General features: G+C 42.5%; 1 long non-coding RNA gene across 1 annotated transcript in view; it reads left to right on the top strand.

Annotated features, from left to right (window-relative positions):
* Nucleotides 1-8,942: 8,942 nt before the first annotated feature.
* LOC138852334 (uncharacterized) overlaps nt 8,943-16,942 on the top strand; it is a 64,889-nt gene continuing 56,889 nt past the window's right edge. The window contains exon 1 of the long non-coding RNA XR_011391660.1: nt 8,943-9,049. This is a non-coding gene — a long non-coding RNA (uncharacterized lncRNA). The remainder of the gene's footprint in view (nt 9,050-16,942) is intronic.

Here is a 16,942-nt window from a genome sequence, read left to right as displayed (position 1 = left end):
AGGAAGCAATTATGAGAAAGAAAATAAAAATGCTGGTAGAGCAGAAAAGGCAATCATAGGGAAAGAGGAAACTGACAGGAAATAATGGGGAATTGATGTGAAGGAATGGGGAAAAGAGCGATAAGAAATATATGGAAAACTGGTGAAATCTAGGGAAACTGGTAGGAGGGAACTGGGAGTTAGTACAAAGGGAAACTGGTGGAAAGAAATGGAAGACTTGAAAGAAGGAAGGGGAAAACTTGCAAGAAGAAAAGGAAAACTAATAGGAACAAGGAAAACTCTGTTCTGTGTTTACTCAAAATATTTTTTCCCTTGTTTAAAGTTTGTGATGTCTGTCTCTTGAGTCAACACACCGTCCAATATTCTATACATTTTTTCAATGGCTTTCATAAGATATACATTTGCTTGGGTTGCATTCCAGTAACTATTTGACAGTCCATCTCCCTTGCGGTCTGTCCAAGTCTTCTTGAAGTCTTTCCGCTTTTCCAGTGTGTGTGTGTGTGTTTGAGAGAGAGAGAGAGAGAGAGAGAGAGAGAGAGACAGAGGATACTCTAGATTCTAGAAGATCGTGAGCAAAGGAAAATTAAAACTAGGGAGGTGTCAGTCACAACCTTTCTAAGCTTGATTGATGATGACGCTCAAATTTAATGAAATACGAGCTTTACTTTAAGCAAAGCGACCATGAGGCTGGTCATGAGGCTGGTCATGAGGCTGGTCATGAGGCTGGTCATGAGGCTGGTCATGAGGCTGGTCATGAGGCTGGTCATGAGGCTGGTCATGAGGCTGGTCATGAGGCTGGTCATGAGGCTGGTCATGAGGCTGGTCATGAGGCTGGTCATGAGGCTGGTAATGAGGCTGGTCATGAGGCTGGTCATGAAGCTGGTCATGAGGCTGGTCATGAGGCTGGCCATGAGGCTGGTCATGAGGCTGGTCATGAGGCTGGCCATGAGGCTGGTCATGAGGCTGGCCATGAAGCTGGTCATGAGGCTGGTCATGAGGCTGGCCATGAGGCTGGCCATGAGGCTGGCCATGAGGCTAGCCATGAGGCTGGTCATGAAGCTGGCCATGAGGCTGGCCATGAGGCTGGCCATGAGGCTGGACACGAGGCTGGTCATGAGGCTGGTCATGAGGCTGGTCATGAGGCTGGTCATGAGGCTGGTCATGAGGCTGGTCATGAGGCTGGTCATGAGGCTGGTCATGAGGCTGGTCATGAGGCTGGTCATGAGGCTAGCCATGAGGCTGGTCATGAGGCTGGTCATGAGGCTGGTCATGAGGCTGGTCATGAGGCTGGTCATGAGGCTGGTCATGAGGCTGGCCATGAGGTTGTCGCAGGTGAATGATAGTTCCTCGTACATCAGCCTCTGCTACCTGAGTGAGTCGTGAAGTAGGTGGGAAAAGTCCACCTCTTCTCATCTCATTCCGCGATATGTCTTCATTTCTTGTTTACTGGTCGCCAAGGATCTATTACTATGTCTTTAAGACGGTCCTTGCGCAGGTAAGACGGTCTGTAACTAGATGGATGGCAGCTTTTATGGCTCCGTCGTTGGTTGCCCTCACACATCATCGGACAAAAGTTACACCCCTGTTGCTTTGTGGTAGAGGTTTCGCTTTATTGCTGTGAGGATACGTGTAGCACTCACCTTACACCTGCAGGCGTTTGTCATGTATGACTTTGCTCGGTTATCGTGAATTAATAACTTTATTAGGTTAAATAATTCTATTTTTATTGTTATTCATTGAAAAATAGAAAGGAAGGGGAGATTAACGCCGATTCTTTATAACAAGATCATTTTGCCATCATCATAGCGTTCAACTCCTTTTCCTGAGTAGTAAACAATCATATAAATGTCTCCTTCTTTTCAAGAGTTTCCTTATCATCCTGGAGAATATGTTTGAGGACGTTACCCCTGGCAGCCTGTTGCAGGAATGCTTGAGACGGTGTGAAGGGAGAGTTCCCTGGCTGACAGGTCAACAGATGGTCTGTGCTCTGCCATCAATTTCCCCAAGGCAGCAACGTCCATTACATGGGTAGTGAGGGTCTCCCATGGGCCCTTAGCACGTAACATTGTCACCAGTACTCATCACTCACACTGAGCCTCTTGCATACGTTCACACACACGCACACCCACATAGAGCCTCTAGCTCTTCAGGTCCTGAGGGCTCACGAAGACTGGAGGTTCACGCTCAACCATGAGTCTAAGCCATTAGGTTGCATATCAACTCAACGAGTATATTATCTAGGGAGTTTCAGGTGAACATTGGCATTCTGGTCTGCCTCCTATGTAATGTTCTCTCTCACTGTTTCGTGTACTGTGCTCACTTTCCTTCTCTCTGTGTCTGTCTTTCTCTGTCACTCTGACGGTCCCTGTCTATCTTTCTGTCCGTCTCTCTGTCTCTCTTATTTAAATATCATTGGATAGCCTAAGTTGCTAGAGCGTCTGGAAAAAAGGTAGTAATTGTAGGTGGAATGCTGCAGGGGTTAGAAGGTTGTGTAACTTGAGCAGTCGATGAATTAAATCATAGAACCCGAGGTCAGTCATAAAACTCCAGACCGACGCGTTAGCCACTGGTCCAGCTGACTACAGTAAGATTCATCTAACTAGGTATATTTATACACCATAGGAAGGTTAGCATAGGCACCACTTTGACCACAAATGTAAGATTTTACACTCTCTGACCGCGGGTTCTATTCCCGCCCGTGGTATGGTTTGTTTGCAAACGTCGAAGCTCTGATTGCTAGGGCTCGTGAAGTTTCCTCTCTTATAGTGTCACTAGTTAATGGTCCAAGTCTGACCGAAACGTCGTCATAAGTTTCATTCTCCTATGTGCAGGTTATTTGTGAACTCTCTCTCTCTCTCTCTCTCTCTCTCTCTGCTAGTTCTGTATAGCTGTGCAAGCAGTTAAACGCGCTGACATTCTTTAAATTTTATATTAAATCGACTTTGAATTTGCTTGCGGTTCTAATTATTATTATAATAAAAATGAAGCGCTAAGCCGCAAGGGCTATTTGCGGTTCTAAACAACACGTATTTCTCCCCGATTATTAAAAAAAAAAAAAAATCCAGGGGGCGCTATCCATCGTAACATATATAAGAAGTTTGAAAACTTCAAATGCTTACGAGACCTTTCATGAGGGAAATCGCTTAAAAATCATTAGTAAGATTTATCCACACATCGTTGAGTGGTTTCCAATTTCTAGGTTAATACAAGCATAAAAAAAACACATAAATTCTGAACTATATATAAAAAATACAAAATGAATTGTAAACGGTTAAAAAAATCACCTGATTAAAAACTTACGTTAAGAAAGCACATTCCCAGCACAGAATTGAAATGGTAATCCCCAAAGCATCACAGTGACACGTTCCTAAGAGGATCACCACTGTGGTCGCCGTTACTGTCTGTCAGTATCTCTTGTTAAACAAACACTTGTCCTGTTGTTATGTGTGTGTATATGTGTGTGTGTGTGTGTGTGTGTGTGTGTGTGTGTGTGTGTGTGTGTGTGTGTGTGTGTGTGTGTGTGTGTGTGTGTGTGTGTGTGTGTGTATGTATGTGTGTGTGTGTGTGTGTGTGTGTGTGTGTGTGTGTGTGTGTGTGTGTGTATGTGTGTGTGTGTGTGTGTGTGTGTGTAAGAGAGTGAGAGAGAGACATGTAGAAGCTCCGTCGCTTATACCCGGACCAGACGTCTCTTTCTCCCCCTCTTATCTCTCATATATATATATATATATATATATATATATATATATATATATATATATATATATATATATATATATATATATATATATATATATATGATGATAAATTAGACACATGTGCAACTCTTGGGTATCTTTATTGAGGACACGTTTTGCCACACAGTGGCTTCATCAGTCCATACAAAGGAGAATCTTGAAGAACAGGAGGAGAATGAGGTAATCAGTCCCTCAACCTTGAGTCGATGTGGTCAGTCCATCAATCTTGAATAGAATACGGCATACGTGCGGAGAAGGAGCTTATAAACCGTTGGTAGGAGAGGTGCAGCAGTCATAGGCGGTGTCACATTTGTTCAATGTGGAAGTAGGTCGTGCCCAAGAATTAGGCGAGCGAAGAATTCCCAAGTATTAAGATCCCAAGAAGTTGCAGTGTCTGACAGGTTTGTAGATGAATGGTTCAGAGAACCGACATTGAACAAATGTGACACCACCTATGACTGCTGCACCTCTCCTGCCAACGGTTTATAAGCTCCTTCTCAGCACGTATGCCGTATTCTATTCAAGATTGATGGACTGACCACATCGACTCAAGGTTGAGGGACTGATTACCTCATTCTCCTCCTGTTCTTCAAGATTCTCCTTTGTATGGACTGATGAAGCCACTGTGTGGCGAAACGTTTCCTCAATAAAGATACCCAAGAGTTGCACATGTGTCTAATTTATCAACATGTCGGTTCTCTGAACCATTCATCTACAAATATATATATATATATATATATATATATATATATATATATATATATATATATATATATATATATATATATATATATATATATATATATATATATATGTCGTGCCGAATAGGCAGAACTTGCGATGTTGGCTTAAATAGCAACGCTCATCTTGCCATATAGGACAAGTGAAAATTTATGTATGCAATAATTTCGCCAAAATCATTCTGAACATAACGAAAAAATATATTTCACTGTGTTTGTTTAGAATTAAATTATTGTAAACAAATCTAAAATATATTTAGTTGGGTTAGGCTAAAATAAATTGCGCTTGTTATAATAAGGTTAGGTAAGTTTTTTAAGTTCCTTTTGGTGCAAAATTATAATTTTTTACATCAACATTAATGAAAAAAATATATCTTTAAACGTATAAGAGAAAATTTTAGAAAGGACTTAATTTTAAATGAGTTCTTGCTAATTGACCAGTTTTACATATTCGGCACGACATATATATATATATATATATATATATATATATATATATATATATATATATATATATATATATATATATATATATATATATATATATATATATATATCTTCCATGTAGCCTTTTTATCCACTTCTCTGAGGCTATGGGTCCCACAATTTACACCAGAGGTAGACTCCATTATATATATATATATATATATATATATATATATATATATATATATATATATATATATATATATATATATATATATATACATGCAACCAGCAGTTAAATCGTAATGAATATATTAATATTACAAAACATATTCATTGGAAGGCTTCCCCGTATTATTATGAAAAAGGTCAGCTACTAATTAGTCTAATTAATTAGTCTTTAATTAGTTTTTCACTTTCACCAGATGTTGTAACGTACCTACACAATTATCATGATGGGAGAGAGTAGAGCTCTCACTCAGACGCATACTTACGTAGATTATACTAGCATAATATCTTCATAATTACTGTAATTTCAACTTCCTGATGGATAGGGCAGGGTTAAATTAATGTTGAAATGTTAGTATAAATGTTTATCGTAACACAGAGAAACATTACATGCCAGGGATGTTTGTTACAAACGATATGCCCTCGACGGGGTGTCACCTGGGATGCCGGTGATGGTGTCTTCATCAGGAAAATTGGAGCTGCTTTCCGGTTCATCAGATCAAAGCTGTCAGCCTTCAGTTCCTCTGGCACGGCATGTCCGATTCAGGTTTAGCGCTTCCTCATAAATATATTAAAAATATATATAAGAAACATGCTACCATGAATGACTGTCTTCTGACCTGTTAATTTATTATTATTGTTATTATTATTATTATTATTATTATTATTATTATTATTATTATTATTATTATTATTATTATTATTATGATATTCCTGAGGAAGTGCTTGACTCTTTGTGATCAACGGGAAAGAGAAGCAGTTAGCTTTGATCCAGGCGAGTGGAGCTTAACTCTAGTTCCTCGGATTTAGCCCCTTCTACCACTATGAAAGTAATTTTCCCTCTCCCTTTTGAAGTGTGCAAGTCTGAATAGTGAATAAAACACAAAATATTCCTGGTACTTGCTGGGAATTCGACATAATCATTGTATATGCGAGGTATGATGAGGTATTAGGAGTCATAGTTCTGGATAGGTTATAATGCTTTTGAAGGTTTGAGTAAATATGGCATAAGGAGGTGAACATTTTAGCAGTGTTTGATGACGTCCGGACAATCTGTGAATCATCTTTGTATCGTGGGCGAAGCCGATGCCATGGTCAGGGTGACAAAGTGTTAGAGATACCACCGGGAGAAAGGGGTAGAATTCCAGTACCAGGTTCGAACAAGAGATTTCCCGAACGCGATTACGGGGTTCTGAGGAGAATGCAGTGTTCTACAGGGGTCGGTAGAAGGGTGTCACTGTCGCTTGGAATCCAAGAGAATAAACCATTTCCTAAATTATTATAAGGTAAAAATAATGGGCTGTTCCAAGAATAAGTGAAAAGAAACCACCCATTTATCCTGAACCAAGATCACCTCTAGTTCAAGGTGCCATCCTAGTGCCATACACCAGGATGGCACCTCAAGAAATGACTGAGCAATGCCTAGCAAGACCACCTGTTTCGACAAGAACACTATACAGTCGTCTTTCAATTACTAATGGTGGTGGGCGGACCGTCAAGAACCCCACGAGTCATACATAGACTCCCAGTTGCTCCTGGATCCGCAGTCAGCCTCCAGTAACACTTGTGCATTAGAAGCCCTGCCAGACAGCTACCCGGTGTCTCATCTGATGGTCACCTAACACCTCCTAAGGTGATCTAGTTTCCATCGAACGAAGTGACATGACCACCACAATACTCCTAACGGATACTACGATACAACAGGGAGATAATGTTTCTTTTTTTCCCATCTAGGAGCTTAATTTTCCAAAGGAAAAATAATATCTCCTTTAATGGGACCAAAAGGGAAAGGGTTTTGGGTATTTAGATTTGATCTTTGGAAGGGTAACAAGAGATCCAGTCGTTCAGATTAAGATATCCTACACCACAACAAGGCAGCCTTCCCCGCGAAGGGGATAAAAGACTCAGTAACGTGAAAAGAATGCGTCAACCAACCCACAACAGTGGGGATGGAAACTAGACTGCATTTCGGCCAATCCCCGACCAAAATGTCGTCTAGATTCCATTTCCAGTTTGTCGGAGAGTTGTGTATATTAGTGGTCAAGGTGAACTAGATTATCTTGTCTATAGTGATGGTAGCGTACTAGGTCATCACTCTTAAACAAAGGCGACAACGCAAGCTACCATCATTCTGGGAATGAGGGCAATAACGGACTATGTTTTACATTATTTCGATGCAGTAGCTTTATCATACACAGCAGAACTCCATTCTACTAGTTGTTTCTGTCAGTGTGAAGCATTCAGTAGGCATGTCCCAACCTGACTAGGCCTTCGTAACCGAGAAGTTGATAGAACACCCTAACTTCTGCGGTTCAAACTTCACCAGAATGGCGTCATCACCATCCCCTGGACTCATTGTCAATAATCGCACAAAATAGTGAGAACCAAGGATCTACGTAACTGCTTCATTATCATATATATGGCCTGAATCCACCAGGAATACGCTACTGAATGGTTTGCGTATTTTTTTTTATAGCTAAACGTGTGGCTTATCATTAACTAATACTCGAGTGGAATATGGACGTTCGGGTTCAGTGTAGTGTTCATCAGATATTTGGTGTTGAATTCGTGATGGGATTGTTGAGGTTGTCGTTTATGCACAGATACAATTCAAATAGACTGTATCATTAAAACTCCATCGGTAGTGTTTAAAAAAATCGCCATGTTAATACCCGTTATCTTCAAAAAACTACCGTGATAAAATTCCGTACTTTTGTAACACCGACACGTCATATCCCGTTGTATCAAAGTTCTGTCTTAATTCTACAACTCCATCGCTGTGTTAAAATATCCATATGGGAAGTCGGTAAGTAGATTAGACTCCATACACTCTTTTTATTAAAAATACTGGATACCTCGGTAATGTGCCGATAAATATCTGTCTCTCTGGTAGATGGATTGTGTTCCCACGACGCAATTTTTCCGTATCCCATTCCATCAGGCTGGTTGGATCTGTACGAAGGTAATGAATCTATCGGCCTGATCCATGGACGTCTTCATTAAGACGTCAAGTATTTGACTGTGACCAGCCGAGGAAGGAGGGAGGGCATCCATTTGCTAGCGTTTCTCTACAAAGTCTCGCAAAGCTTAAAAAAAAAGGCCACATCCGCGTTTTGTTTTAATTTTACATTAAACTAATTAGCAAACAGTTTTATTGACAAAAACACGCAAAACATTCAAAGTTCGTCTTTGTATGTCAAGCCTGAGCCTTGCTTCTCAGATGGTCTGTTGAAGTCCATATCAAGGTAAAAAATTCAGTCATGTCAAATGTTATGTTAAATCTGAGTCATGTTAAATCTGAGCCATGTTAAATCTGAGTCATGTTAAATCTGAGTCATGTTAAATCTGAGTCATGTTAAATCTCAGTTACGTTAAACTTCAGTCATGTTAAATTTCAATCATGTTTAATATTAGTCATATTAATCTTAGTCATGTTAAATCTCAGTCATGTTAAAATATATTCATGTAGGCAACGTTTCGACTCTGTAAGCAAGGTGTTACGGTATGCTGGCAGAGTATAGTGTAGAAGGGATGCTACGATATACTGCAGCTGGTACAGAAGAGACTGAGCGTAATGTAGAATTCTCAACCCGAGTCACACAGTACACGGAACTATAGCCAGAAAGCTTAGTCAAGTACAATCATTACACCCACTCTGGATAACACGCGACTTTATAACTAACTTCTGCAATATTCGGGGGAACTCTAAGCACCGTAAGCTTTTCTTTTTTCACTTATATATAGCATAATTTTTACTGCGTTCTCAGACTGACTATTTCACATTCCCGTGTGCTGCCCTCTAGTAACTGTTGAACAATGACAACACCTTCACCTCAGCCAGCTTAAGCACCAGCGCTCACTCGTCAACAGCTACTCCTTACCTTGTTTTGCATATTTCGCCATGAAGTGACTTAAATTGAGGTATGTCTCATGTACAAGGGCACCACATGATTATACATGCACTGAGGGATGTATGCCTCTTAACGCATATATGCCGAGAGTTTACTTTAATCCCTATTTTAGGGATTGAAGTATTCTCGTATGGTGGTCAACAAGTTACGTGGTGCCTTTAATGACCCTGTGCAGTCGATAGGTTTTCATCTCATTAACGAACAAATCAGAGAACAGAGAGGTGCACATCTCTCATTGTATATACGTAGCACGTATATACAATGTATATATATATATACAGCACGTATATTATTATTCGATTAGGCGTTAAACTCTTGCGGGTTTAACGTCTAATTGAATAATAATTAAAATTAAAAATATATAAAATATATAATTTATTATTATTATTCAGTGTATATACAATGGGTATTTACTAAATCCCTGTTCTTTTTATAAATTAATGGATTGTTTATCAGTGGTGTACTGGCGAAATACAGCCTTAATGACTCTGGTGAAGTCAAATTGCTTGCAAATCTAACAAATAAACCAATAAAAAAAAATGTTTATTGAACAACAGAAAAAAAAAATGACACGGACAGCGTCTGTTATTTTACGCATTTTTTTTTTTTTGGCCACAAGTTAAAAGAGTTAAGTATACTAAATCATTATGCGCAGGCACTGCTGTCGGCGCATGTCCAGTGAGAGAAATGTTCACATGTGTGTGTATAACCTATGCTCCATCACGTAGAAAGGAGAGGAGGATTTAATTAAGAATATTTCCAGGTAGGTAACGACCATTATCCACAATTGCCGTGGCAGCTGACCACTTTTCATGACAGCTATACCACAATAGTCATACATAATTAATGAATTTTGAAACAAATTCGTGAATTCGGCCAAAAAAAATAAGTTTTCCGTTAGTGTTTAATTGCGTTAATAGTTGCAAACGCACAGCTGCATGCTTAAAATATTGCGTATTCTGTATGTGTTAAAATGTGTTTTTATCTGTTGTTTAAATTCGTGTTTTTACAGGACGGGAATAAAAAAAAAACACTTTAGCCGTTCTCGTCTATGAAACCAGCATTACAGTTATATTTTATTGACCTTATTTATCTCTTGTGTTTATTTTTATCACCCGACAATTTTCAGTTGGTAGGGTCGGGTGTTTCCAAGGACAGGTGACCCTTAAAACAGGGCAGCAGTAATGGTCGGTCGTCCCTAAATATATGACCCATCCCTATGAACTGGTATCCATGAGAACATGTGTATTCAAAGGCAGATGTTTTGAAGAGCAGATGTTATCAAGGGCAAGTGTTACTGAGAGACAACCTGGTATTTGATTCCCTGTTAATGATAGCATAAGAAAAGAATGGAGGAACACTGCAGAAGGTCTACTGGCTCATACCAGGCAAGGCCTTCTTTAAACCAACCTTCTTCAAATACCACTTTTTTCCCCGTCACTTGACAATTATTTATGGTACAAGAAAAAGTAGTATATAAATCCAAGGTGCAAGTGGGCGGAGAGAGATCAGGTTCATTTAAGTGGAAGTCACCTGACGGCCGTGTCACTAAGTGGGAGGGAATCATGTGCACCAAAATGTTTTGACCCACATAATTCTAGACACATTGTCCTCTTCGCTTCCGGGCCGAGTGGACGTGCTGCGCAGACGCTCCTGTTTGAGTTTGTTCTTGCGCAGTTTACCAGGCTGCGCAGTAGCTCCTGACTCTGTTGATTGCTGCGCAGCTTTCCTCAGTGCATCAAAATCATAAAATACCGACAGGTTGTTAGGTGACACATAGGCGTTAGTCAACACCGTCTGCCTTCAATTAGTGACAGGCTCGTTCAACAATCAGAATACATCAAAATGGTATAAAATACCCACAGGTTGTTAGGTAAGACACATATGCAACAGTTAGGTATCTTTATTTCGAAACGTTTCGCCTACACAGTAGGCTTCTTCAGTCGAGTACAGAAAAGTTAATAGAAGCAGAAGAGACTTGAAGACGATGTAATCAGTCCATCACCCTTAAAGTTTGAGGTGGTCAGTCCCTCAGTCTGGAGAAGAGCATAGTTCCAAAGTCTGAAACAGACTGAAGAAGCCTACTGTGTAGGCGAAACGTTTCGAAATAAAGATACCTAACTGTTGCATATGTGTCTTACCTAACAACCTGTCGGTATTTTATACCATTTTGATGTTCAATCTGTCAGACACTGCAACACAATGGTATCTTGGTACAGACCTAAAATCAACTTCGACAACCTCTACTAGTGAGAACGGTTGGATTTGAGAGGGACCTGACCTCCCAAAGTGACCTACGTCTCACCTCCTGGCGCTATATAAGGCTCCATCCTGTCACTTCAACTCCACTTCAACACATTCATTGGACACACAGCTCCATCGACGAACGATCTCGCCTCTCTAATTACCCCGTGTTGAGTGTGACTATCCTCAGAGTGGTGGTTACTAAACCTTCGTCTTCACCTTCAGGATTGGTGCGTCGGTGGTTGCCTACCCAAGGGCAGGAAGCCTCCCTCTGCACTCCTGTTGCTATCTGTAGCCTCCACGCTCCAGACTGTACGTGTAGTCTACACGCTATACAGCCAGTGTTGCCTCTCCTCACCGTTGTCTGAAGTCTCCACGCCACAGCCTGTATGTGAAGTCTGCTCGCCATTCAGCTAGTGTTGGCTCTCCTCATCGCTCACAGCCAGAGTTGTTCTCTTCACCGAGTGGTGGTTACTGGACCTTCGTCTTCACCATCAGGATTGGTGCGTCGTTGGCTGCCTACCCAAGGGCAGGAAGCCTCCCTCTGCACTCCTGTTGCTGTCTGAAGTTTCCACACCTCAGCCTGTATGTGAAGTCTGCTCGCCATTCAGCTAGTGTTGGCTCTCCTCATCGCTCACAGCCAGAGTTGCTCTCTTCACCGAGTGGTGGTTACTAGACCTTCGTCTTCACCATCAGGATTGGTGCGTCGGTGGCTGCCTACCCAAGGGCAGGAAGCTTCCCTCTGCACTCCTGTTGCTGTCTGAAGTCTCCACGCCTCAGCCTGTACGTGTGGTCTGCACGCCTTACAGCCAGTTCAGGGCATACAGTGCTCCAAGCTATAGCTCACCTCTTCAGTGTCCTGTGCCTCCAGAGACGGACTCCACAAGAAACTTTAAAGTTATAACCAGGCAAGTACGTGTGTCTACTTCACACGTACTTGCCTAGCCAATTTTTCTCACAGGATTGGCCCCCACATCTAATTTACGATGCCTGCAATGCCTTCCACCTCCTTTCCCCTTACCACTCCTCTACTGCCAACACCTGCCTCTACTGTCTACTCCTGCTTCTAAGGCCTACCCTGCCCCCACCTCTTCCAAGCCCAACTCTTTCTCGCTTAACCTCAAATACTCTAAATCTGATCATGCCACTATCTGTCCTGGAAATTTACTGCATCAGATCACTGGCGCTCCTCAGCATAAAGTCTTTAAAACCAACTCTGGATTCAAACTACTTCTTGACAGACATTCTTACGAAACGTACACCTCAACCGAGACCAGACAAAAATTTCTCAATGCAGGCTTCACTATTATTTGGACTCCTGAGCACCGCGCCAAATGCACAGTGATCGCAAAACACGTAGATTATTCTCTCCTGACTGCCTATGACACAGACAAAGAAGACTTAATCAAAGACATTAGTACTAAGGACAAAGTCTCTGTTGACGATATTTATAGACCTGAAAACTCTACCATCCTCAAAATACGCTGTTCAACTCCTTCTGACGCCTCTACACTCTTCAATCAAGGAATCCTTGCCAAAACCATCCGCATTCCTCCAAACACCCTCTTCACTCCAAACTTTCACCCCATCACACAATGTCTGAAATGCTACAAATTCGGCCACGACAAAATCTCATGCACTTCCACACAAACCTGCTCCAGATGTTCAGCAACTGGCCGCTTCTGGAACACTTGCAACCTCCCCCTTAAATGTTCTAACTGCGGTGGGTCACACACTGCAGTTGCAAATTCCTGCCCTACTAGAAAAGACATTCTCTCCACCCTCAGAGAAAGCCAACCTCCCTCCCTCCCCAACCCCTTCCCTGCACTTCCCCCTCCTACAATACCTTCCACCCCTACCCCCAATGCCTGGGTTACCCCACGCACTTGGTCTACTCCTCCTACTCTACACACTTCAAACACCAACACACAGACTACAATCACCTCTCCTTCTACACCTACACCCACACTAGACTACAAAACTAACTGCCAACTCGCCACTGCTGCCCACTCTGCGATGGTAATCTCTCAAGCCTACCAATCAGACTACTCACATGTCCTTAACCTAATCTTGTCCGCTAACAATCTTCCTTCTTTAATTATCCCTCCTTCCTGCTTCTCTTCTAAGCCCCCTACAACCTCTGCCTCCTCCCTCTCTCCCCCCCCCACTTCCTACACCCACCAGCTCTCCTCCCCCCCTACCCCTCTTCACTACTTCCACCCCTCCCACCAACACCCCTACTGCTGCTGCTACGACCACCCCTCCCCCGACCTCCTTACCCACTTCCTCATCCCCAACCAAAGCTTCCGCTTCCTTACCCAGTACCACAGCTTCCACTTCCTCATCCCCTACCAAAGCTTCCACTTCCTCTGCATCTACCTTCGCCCACTCCTCCACCACAACCAAAACTTCATCCAGGTCCAACTCCACCTCCAGACAAAATCCACTCAAACCCAAACCTGCCCCAACTTCTGACAGACATACAAAAGAACATAAAAACAGATCCATCTCTTCCTCCCCCTCCAGGAAACGGGTCCGTAACACCTACAAACTCGCATCCACTGATGGCACCACTATCACGGGTTTTAATCCAAACTCCTCCGACATTAACTTTGCTATGACGAAACCATTAAATCATGTTTAAAGTGATTCAGTTCAACGTACGTTCTTACTTCACAATTAGACACCTACTGGCCGAGCTCCTTGAAGCAGAGAGACCAGATATTGTTTTGCTAAACAGTACCTGCCTCAAAGCCCCTCAACGTATCCGCCATTATGGTTATACTGCACTACAGTCCCCCTATGATCCCCACGATGGGGTTGCCATCCTTGTCAAATCCAACATAAAACACGAATCTCTCCCAATCCCTTTTATTTACCAACACTGTCTTGCAGTCAGAATACACACCCACCTTGGCCCCTTTATCTTTTTCACCACCTATGCTCGCCCAAACACTATTCTCAACATACACGACCTCTCCTTAGTCTTCAACTACACTAACACACCAACATACCTACTAGCTGACATGAATGCCAAACACACCGCCTTTCATCACACCAGTAACAACCAACTTGGTCACCAATTACTCAACTTCACTAACCATAAACACCTAATTCATCTCGGCCCAGACTTCAATACCTTCTTCAATCACACGGGCCAAGGCAAACCAGACATCATTCTGGCAAACCGAGCCAGTTCTCTATTTCAACACTACATCTCACCTGACCCTATTACAGGCTCTGATCACATCCCAGTCATCTTGCACATCTCCTCCAACCCTATCCTCATTCCAACCACACCTTCCTTCTCCTACAAGAACGCTGACTGGGATGCTTTCAAACACATAGACAATATTAACCTCACCTCTGACATCGATACTCAACTTGATCTCATCCAGGACACCATTACACAAGCAACCAACAACGCAATACCAAAGAAAACTCACACCACTCGTTATTCCTTCAAACCGTCACTCAGAACAAGAAGACTAATTATCTGCTACCACAACCGCTTCCTCTACAACACACACAGATTTAATCAAGTTCGATTAGATCTCACTTACCTTAAAAACAACATTCTTACACAGTCTAGACCAAGACCACAACAATCACTGGTCACAACTCATACAACAAGCTGACAAACAGCGTATTAAAAACACAAAAGCCTTCTGGAACTTTATCAAAAAAATAAGAGGCACTACTCCCACCAACAAATTCAAACACATCACCCACAACAACACATACATCTCAGACCCGCAGGCTGCTACCAACATCTTCAAACACATCTGGGAGAACATCTTCCACCCTCACCGACCTCACCCTAACGTTATTCAACACATTCAGAACATAGAACATTGGAACACTGCACACACACAAGATACAACACCAGATAGCCACATTCATCTAGACTCTCTTACCTCCTCCCAAGAACTCGACACTCCTTTCACCAACACAGACATTAAAACTCTCCTCAGACACCTTCCTCCCAAGGCTCCTGGCGCCTCTGGCCTAAACCATATTATCCTAAAACACCTTCCTGACTCTATCATTACTGCCTACACAAACCTCCTCAATGCCTCCCTTGCCTCTGGATACTTCCCTTCCCTCTTCAAAGCTGCTACTGCTATCCTCCTTCCTAAACCCAAAAAAGACCACTCTGATCCTAGAAACTATCGCCCTATCAGCCTCCTCGAAACTTTTGGTAAACTCTTTGAAAAACTCATCAACCATCGCCTTCGCAGATACCTGGAACACAACTCTCTACTTTCTGATGGTCAGTTTGGCTTCAGAACACACAGATCCACACAAGATGCCATTAACATCATTCTCAACTACATCCACATAAACACAGGACAAAGAAACAGGACAGCCCTGGTTGCAAAAGACGTTGAAAAAGCTTTTGACACTGTCTGGCACCAAGAGCTCAAGTACAAACTCTGCACTAACTTTAACCTGCCTCTCACTACTCGTAAACTCCTCTGCAACTTCCTAGACGGCCGTACCATGAGAATCAAATTCCAAGGCTGTTACTCTGACTACTTCACACTAAATGCTGGAGTACCTCAGGGATCTGTCCTCTCCCCTACCCTCTACATTTTATACACTAACGACATTCCAACACCTGTATACCAAAACTCCATCACACTAGCCTATGCAGACGACATTACACAACTTATCACTCATGCCAATATAGATACACTCACACACAAAACACAAAATGAGGTCGACAGGATAGCCATCTGGGAACAAAAATGGAGGATCAAAACCAATGCAGCTAAATCCAGCATTACATATTTTAACTACAGAAAACGTGATCCTCCATTACCTGTCGAGCTCAGAACAGCTGACACCCGCACTTACATCCCCATGACACAATCTGTCACTGTCCTTGGCGTTAATCTTGACTACCTTCTACGCTTACACGGACACATTCACTCAAGGCATGCAATAGCTAGTAAGGCCCTTGCGGGCCTCTACAAGCTGAAACATGCCTCTCAACGCACCAAACTACACCTCTACAAATCCCTTATACGTCCTCTGATAACTTACTCTCCTCTAGCCCTCTCTCTTGCAGCAAAAACAAACTTACTTAAACTGCAGCGTGTCCAGAACAAGGCGCTGCGCTGGGTGCTTGATGTCAGATGGGAGGACTTCGCCACATGCGAGTCTCTACATGCCCAGTTAGGCATCCCTGCTCTGAATCTGTACTGGAAGACGCTCAGTGACAGACAGATTGACAAACTTGTGACACGACATGACTATTGGACCTCTCTCCTTGACGAAGACATTCGCAGACCCACAAACCAACACAACCTTTTCTACTCCTTGCATGATCCTGCTCCTAACCCTATTTACAAATAACCTTGGATTCTCCGAGAGGTACCTTCTATGACAGGTACCATTCTCTGATCCACGTTCCCCTTACCCTTTGGGTTAAGACATGGCTCAGTTCTACACTCCTCTCTAGCGCTAAACGTCGCATGTCCCTTCTTTCCCGCTCGCCCCACCGGAGTCCCAACAGAAGAGCCTGAATTTCTCTTCTCAATGTCTGTCCCACGATCGCCTCGCTGCTGGGTTAAGCCCTGGCTCTATTTCTACGACTAAGAACACTCCTCTCCAGCACTGCTCTTCGTCTGTCCCGTCTTCCCCGCTCATCCCA

The sequence above is a fragment of the Cherax quadricarinatus genome, chromosome 7 (genome assembly GCF_038502225.1).
Source record: "Cherax quadricarinatus isolate ZL_2023a chromosome 7, ASM3850222v1, whole genome shotgun sequence".
NCBI lineage: Eukaryota > Metazoa > Arthropoda > Malacostraca > Decapoda > Parastacidae > Cherax > Cherax quadricarinatus.
Note: the sequence above shows the minus strand (reverse complement) of the source record. Positions and strands in the feature narration are given on the sequence as shown.